Source organism: Hyalella azteca, unplaced genomic scaffold, assembly GCF_000764305.2.
Source record: "Hyalella azteca isolate HAZT.00-mixed unplaced genomic scaffold, Hazt_2.0.2 contig11045, whole genome shotgun sequence".
NCBI lineage: Eukaryota > Metazoa > Arthropoda > Malacostraca > Amphipoda > Hyalellidae > Hyalella > Hyalella azteca.
The window spans coordinates 120,692-128,528 of record NW_025941057.1 but is presented as its reverse complement, the minus strand read 5'-3'; the positions used below and the strand labels follow the sequence as shown (position 1 = coordinate 128,528).

At 42.1% G+C, this 7,837-nt stretch overlaps 1 non-coding gene across 1 annotated transcript; it reads right to left on the bottom strand.

Moving 5' to 3' along the window:
• Positions 1 to 600: 600 nt before the first annotated feature.
• Trnak-uuu lies at positions 601 to 673 on the bottom strand. Its single transcript has one exon. It is a non-coding gene; the product is annotated as a tRNA-Lys (tRNA).
• Positions 674 to 7,837: the final 7,164 nt, after the last annotated feature.

Below are 7,837 nucleotides of genomic sequence, written 5' to 3'. Positions count from 1 at the left end.
GCAGGGTGTTGGGTGTAGCAGGGTGCTGGGTGTAGCAGGGTGCTGAGTGTTGGGTGTAGCAGGGTGCTGGGTGTTGAGTGTAGCAGGGTGTTGGGTGTAGCAGGGTGTTGGGTGTAGCAGGGTGCTGGGGGTTGGATGCAGCAAGGTGCTGGGTGTAATTGGCTTGATGTGATGATTGTATAGCACGTGTTGCACGGACCACGTCTATGTTCGTTATCGTTCCTTTGACTTCGTTTATCAACCTGTTTGTCTTGCCTTGTGCCGCTTCTCTGTGTACTCATTTCTTGCATATGACTCATTTTATGTACGACACAATTCCTGTTGGACCCATCTCTTGTATGACCCCATCTCCTGTATAACCCATTTCCTGAATGAATTATCTCCATGTCCTGAAAATCCTGCAGTTGCTGTGAAATTTTTCTTAGCAATTTGACATGTACTTGTGTATGCTATCATTCTCATACGTTGGAGTCGCTCTCTTCTAGGCAGTGCCACAAAACGCCCGAGTTCAATACCCACTAAAATGGAAATTCACACGAGATTCTGCTGATGGTACCCATCGGCTGCAGCTATATTACCTGGAACTGACCCCAAAAGCACCGCCCGAACAGGGACTCGAACCCTGGACCCTCAGGTTAAAAGCCTGATGCTCTACCGACTGAGCCATCCGGGCCATGATAAGTTTATGACTTGGCTTGATGAGCTTTATTGTTTTCCACGCTATAGTTACATAATTAAATAATCATTTGCGGAGCTTTTAAGGTACGGAGTATTGAAATTATTATTTTACTGCCGTTCTACATAGTGAATTCTACATGAATAAACGTACCTAGTTATGCAGCATTAGCGGTTCTGTTGGCACATATGCCTGGACAATTGCACAAATAAGTCTCTTATAGAAATTTATTATTTATTAAGACCGTTATAGAACCTTGTTCTAAAGCGCAGTAACTTGCACTTTACTTATCACTAACTGCTGACAAGCTTTGCTGCAGAAGCAAACGATAAAAGTGAGTGCATTTTTGTTGTTTTTATGCATATGAATGAAGTTTGAAAACACTAAGTCAAACCGAGTCGCAAAATTTCATTCTTGGAGACAACGATGCTTCAAGCAAAGGTTTCGGAAACTTCCGGAATGTTTCTGGAACGTTTCGTAAAGTTTCGTAATCGCATAGTTTCGTAAGCACTTTTACTCCGGACTACTGTCACATTTGACAGAATTTTAATTTCGCAAAAATTTTTGAATAATTGCATAAACATAGAATGGAATTAAATGGAGGATGAAGCCATTATGATGTCATCTGCATGAAATCTCGATATAATCGAGGAACATTTAATATGCGACACCGGTGATGGGAGAACACGCATGTGCAGCAGAAGCGGTGAATATTAAATAATTTGATTTCAAATAAAAATGACAACTCCGGAAATTATTAGGAAGGTAAGCATCGCTAGAGACGCAACACAAGGGGCTTGCTTTACCTTTGAAATTCACCACACAGAGATACACCACTAAGCGCTAGGCGCCACACAGAACACAGGTATACACACTATACACACGACATGACTTGCTACAATTGAGCACTTGTGGTGCTAACGGGGCGATCACTTCAACTGTTCGAGCGGCTCTTCACGCTCCTCTACCTGCACTCTCCACCTGCGCTCTCCACCTCTGTTCTCCACCTGCTCTCCTTACTAAATTTTAATAAAGCGGCCACCCGTGCGCCGGCCAACACCGAAAACAATGAAAAAGTTGAAATTTATAAGATTAGATAGCCAGGCGGCCAACGATGTACCGGCTTGTAACTTCACCGTGCGGCAGATTTTCAGAGCACGAAAAGCTGCCGCAAGTTCAATGGCCGTTGATAAGCCGGCAAAGAAGGCACCATCATAATTGTTCATTGCACCTGTAGTGTCTCAATGGCCGAGCCACGGCCTTATATATATGTCAAGTTTAGGTCTTCATCCGTGGTCATGCTGATGCGCCGCCTTTGTCGTGCCGTTTATGGGTGGGTCGTGTTGTAAGGTCCCTTAATTCGTTGTCCCCTAAAAGTCGCCTGGTAGTGAGCTAAAGTACGTGTGCCTTTTAGTCCAAAGTGGTCCCTCGATAGTCCCTTCGTGTCACGTTTAAGTTCTCTGCCCGATCCTTTATGGTCCTCATTTTGCATATATTGTCCATGATGTTGATTTTTGCGTGATTTTTTACATTATCTACTCAATATTCTGTAGTCAATGCACGAGTTTATTTTTCTTATGTCACTAATGCAGTCTGCAGTCGCTTGTCACTATATACAATTTGCTGTCATTAGTCTGGACTGCAGTAACTTGTTACTAGTGTCATGTGCCGCCATTAGTGCCATCTGCCGCCACTAGTGCCATGTGCTGTCACTAGTGCATTCTGTAGTCACCACTGCAGTCTGCAGTCACAAGTGCAGTCTGCAGTCACTAGTGCAATCTGCAGTCACTAGTGCAGTCTGCAGTCGCCAGTGCAGTCTGCAGTCGCTAGTGCAGTCAGAAGTCACTAGTGCCATCAGCAGTCACTAGTGCAGTCTACAGTCACTAGTGCAGTCAGAAGTCACTAGTGCAATCTGCAGTCACTAGTGCAGTCTACAGTCACTAGTGCCATCAGCAGTCACTAGTGCAGTCAGAAGTCACTAGTGCAGTCAGAAGTCACTAGTGCAGTCTACAGTCACTAGTGCAGTCAGAAGTCACTAGTGCAGTCTACAGTCACTAGTGCAGTCTGCAGTCACTAGTGCAGTCAGCAGTCACTAGCGCGACCCACAGAAATCCCAACCCCCGCACCTTATATTCACACATAAGATAAACTCCCGCGTTTAGAAGCCAGTGTTTTCATTTACTCCTGAAGTGTTTCCTCGGGTCCGAGTTTTTATCGTCTCCGATTGACGCCCGTTTGCTTTGACTGTTTATTGTGGTTACCCCTCTTTTTCATTGCGCTCAAAGAAATAAGTGAGATTTTTGTTCAAAACGCGAAGCACTCTTTGGCCCTTGTCTGGGTCACCCTGACCCAGTCTGGTCCGGCATAAGGGCTTATCTGTGCTACGAGCAAATACTGTGTCACTATTTTGACAGTATGACCTACTTATGTGCCTGAGTGTAGCTTGGGAGTATGGGGCCGCTATGAATATTTTTCCGCGCACCAACGACCTCTGACTTCTCACTCTGAGTCTGATTACTGCAGGTGAGTTACACTGTAGCGGGATAAATAGCTACATTTATACTGCATGTGAGTTACACTGTAGCGGGATAAATAGCTACGTTTATACTGCATGTGAGTTACACTGCAGCGGGATAAATAGCTACATTTATACTGCATGTGAGCTACACTGTAGCGGGATTCAGGCTAAAATATTCAGGCCAAAAGATGTATTATAAACTTGTAGCGATCGTCAACACTTGATTGAATACAGACGAATTAGAACGTCAACAGTACAAGACAGTAAAGATCATCACGATAATGGTAAGGATGAATTGGCTCTTGACTGGAGTGAGAATACTTACGAAAACAAATCTATTCATTTTTCTGATCAGTCAAGTCTGATCAGTCTTGTAAATCTTGTACGCAGAACGTACAAAGCGAGACCAATATCTGACAAGACCAATATCTGAAATGACTGACGATAGCCACTCTGATGCATTGTGATGGTAGTTACCATGAAATGAGCGTGGGAGTTACCATGAACTGCACGTCGATACATTGCAGCAAACGCGCAGCTTTATTGTACTTCAAGTTCAACGCATTCCAGGCTTCCACTCTGTCACCGTCGGCCGCTATAGCGTTCGCTGCAGTGCAGGCTGCGTGCCGCGGCATCCTGTATACAGGGGTGCTCGGTGAGTGATTCTTTATTAAATGGGTTCTTGTGAAATGGTGAATCATCGAATGGGTTCTTGTGAAATGGTGAATCATCGAATGGTTTCTTGTGAAATGGTGAATCATCGAATGGTTTCTTGTGAAATGGTGAATCATCGAATGGTTTCTTGTGAAATGGTTCTTCATCGAATGGTTTCTTGTGAAATGGTTCTTCATCGAATGGTTTATTGTGAAATGGTTCTTCATCGAATGGTTTATTGTGAAATGGTTCTTCATCGAATGGTTTCTTGTGAAATAGTTCTTCATCGAATGGTTTCTTGTGAAATAGTTCTTCATCGAATGTTTCTTTTAAATGGTTCTTCATCGAATGGTTTCTTGTGAAATGATGCTTCATCGAATGTTTTTTTAAATGGTTCTTCATCGAAGGGTTTCCTGTGAAATGGTTCGTCATCGAATGTTTTTTTAAATAGTTCTTCATGGAATGGTTTTTCGTGAAGTGGTTCTTCTTCCAAGCCCTATTGTGCTGGAAACCTCTTTTAACCCCCTATTGTTCTTCGCCCCACTATCTCATTTCAAGTAGAATATGAAAAATATTGAAATGATAATATTTCAAATATCAATGTTCTTGAAATGTCAAGCATAAATTCGAAATATTGTACGGAATTAATCTAAATGATGGATCTAATTTAATGGATTCGTATTAAATTTAAGTATAAATTCAAAAAGAATACTTATATACCAATGAAAACAAAAAGATTAACTTTTTTAACCTATTCAAACGCTGAATTTGACGCCGGCGGTAGTTGCAAAAACGGCCGCTGTATAGAGTTCTCGCCTCAGCCAGCCGCCTCTGTGAGCCAGCCGCCCAGTGAGATGGCTACTGTGCAGCAGAATATTTTCTGCATTCTTGAGTTTTCTAATTGTGAGTCGCAAGTTTCATTGCAGCAGGCATTTCGTCTCAAATTTGATATTGAACCACCGACAAGAAAAAGTATTAGCCGTTGGTATCCTCAATTTAAGTAAACTGTGGAGGTTTGTGTAAAGGAAAATGCTCAGGCCAACCATGTGTATCTGAGGATGACGTAAGACTAATTGAAGAAAGTTTTTTCGCAGTCCTCGTAAGTCAGCCAATAGAACTTTGCATACCACAACCAAATGTATGGAAAGCTCTGCGAACGCGTTAGCTGTACAAGCTATATCGATTACAACTTGTGCAGGCTCTAAAACTTGATGACAAAGTTAAGTGTATTGAATTTTGTGATGTTATACACGTGATGGAGGATGATGGATTTATACAGCGTATCGTTTATAGATAATGAAGCTAAGTCCCACCTCAATGGGAAAGTCAACAGACACAATGTACACAAATGGGGTCTACAAAATCCACATGCAACATTGCAGCATGAAAGAGACTCGCCAAAGGTAAACGTGTTCTGAGCCTCATCTCGTATAAGGGTTTATAGACCATTCTCTTTTGCGGAAAGAACTGTGACTGGAATAAGTTATCCGGATATGTTGGGACAATGGCTGTTCCCTCAACTTAAGGAAAATTCATATAAGACTTCATTTTCCAACAGGATGGAGCTCCGCCCTATTGGCATCTTGATGTCCTAAACTTTTTGAATCAGTCACGTCCCTTCGCGTTGAGTAGGACACATAGTAAATGAAGATCTGGCGCTACACTTCTGGCCACCGAGATCGCCTGATCTCACCTCATGCGACTATTTCTTATGGGGTTACGTCAAGGAAGCTGTTAACGTCCCGCCTCTACCAGCAACTCTGTTTACGTCCCGCCTCTACCAGCAACTCTGTTTACGTCCCGTCTCTACCAATAAATCTGGTTGATCTGAAGAACCGTATCACTGCTACGGTGCACTCAGTAACAGAAGATATGTTTTCTCGTGCGTGGGACCAGTTTGGCTACCGTTTAGATGTTTGCCGTGCAGCACAAGGGGGCCATATTGAACATTTATAATATTTGTAAATATGTAAAAAATGGGATCTTTCTCTTTCCATTTGTGTATAAATTATTAATTTTGAATTTACACTTAAATAAATACGAATTTGTTATATTGGATCCATCATTCAGAATAACCCTTTATTTGGCCATAGCATTTCTACGGGTTTGTCGGTGATAGGACTTGTAACGTGCTGCTACCTGCGAGCACATGCGATGCGATTATGCACAATTGCACATGCCTGCGCGTGTGTCGCGTGCGCGGTGTTACGCACATACCTGCGCGCGTGCGCATGCGCATTGTTACGCACGTATACCTGCGCATCTGTCGCGTTATAATGTGCGGTGACCAAGTATCTATCGCGCGTGTCGCGTACGCTTGCCCGGTAATTACGAACATTTTGCGCGTATGTCGCATGCGGCTGCGTTTTGGTTATGCGCATGTCGCGTTGGTTAGGCGCGTTTAGCGTTGCACGGTGGCCGGTGTTGTGCCGAGTCATCGGTGTGTGCGCTGCTGATGCCATGGCTGCACCGACAATGGACCGCTACCCTAACAAAATTTAGAGTCGCCCCAGCTTCTGGTACACCAAATCAGAAGCTGCCGCGTCTGTAAATTTTCACTGGGTACTAACTCCTTAAAACTGGCCACCGCTCCTCTTGCTGTCCATGTTGCTGTTGTTGATGTGGTTGCTTTTGTAGATGTTGTTGTACATGACCAAGAATTTCATAGTAATAAAAATTTCCAGAAGGTACGCCATATCTCCAATGAAAACGTTTCAGGAACCAGCTACAATATCCATCTGATGATGAAGTTGGTCTCCGAAACGTTTTCATTGAATATATGGTGAAATTACTTGTCGCATATATTGTTGATGTTGTTTTTGTTGAGGATGTTGTAAATGTTTTCGATATGCGCAGCATTCTGCTCTCAACATTATTTGTGCGCATGCAGTTATGTGAACTTCGACTGCTCACATGAAATGAATTGCTCAAATTCGAAATTAGTTTAGAATTTATTTTAAATTTTCTTGTTCCTGACGCTTCAACTTCATTCTTTTTCCTTAATAATTCCTGTCACTACCTATTTTATTTACGAGTGGCTTACGTGGGGCATGATAATTAATGATATCTCATTAATTATCGATTAAAATTAATTAATGCGCCTCATCGTGTTGACTCGACGCCTCATCGTGTTGACTCGACGCCTCATCGTGTTGACTCGGCGCCTCATCGTGTTGACTCGGCGCCTCATCGTGTTGACTCGACGTATCATCGTGTTGACTCGGCGCATCATCGTGTTGACTCGACACATACTTTATATATGCACGGCACTTGAAGCTTTATTCATCACATCCACGATAGAATTTATCACACACTTGTTGATATCACAATCATGTTGATATACATCACATTAATTCATATTGATATACACATTCATATTCATATATTTTGATTTGTTTTAACTCTGTTAATGCATGGTTCAAGAAAGCTATGAATGAATTAGAAATGTTGTAGAATGAATGTACAGGTATTGAGATGCATGGAAGTCGCTTATTTTTTTTAAATACAAATCGTATCTTGTTACTTCAATGTTGCTCAGGCAGATGGTGGACAACATCACGACATTTGATGCTCGTTTTCTGCGACCTGCGTAATGTGTACAGTTAACTTCATTTTCAATTATTTTTTTTTTCCTTTTTTCACCTTTACTTATCCACTCCCTTTATTCCTACTAATTTTACTATCGCAATTTTCACTGTTGCTAACTTCAAAATTATTTCTTGGTGTTTGAATAATAAAACGATTTAATAGCATTTCATGAAAGGTTACTCAGTTCTTATTATTGTATGATTTGTACTAACAAACCTATATTTAGCTTCTCGTTTTGGAAATCTGCAGGCGTTTTTACATGCATTTGAATTTCTCCATTGTCAGAACTTAGGGCCATATATCAGCCCCCATATCAGGCTGACATTATGGCCATTTATGGCAAGCCTGGCTGCATAGAATCGCCCCTACAGCGTCTAAAATATCCTGTCTTGTTCGCCTCT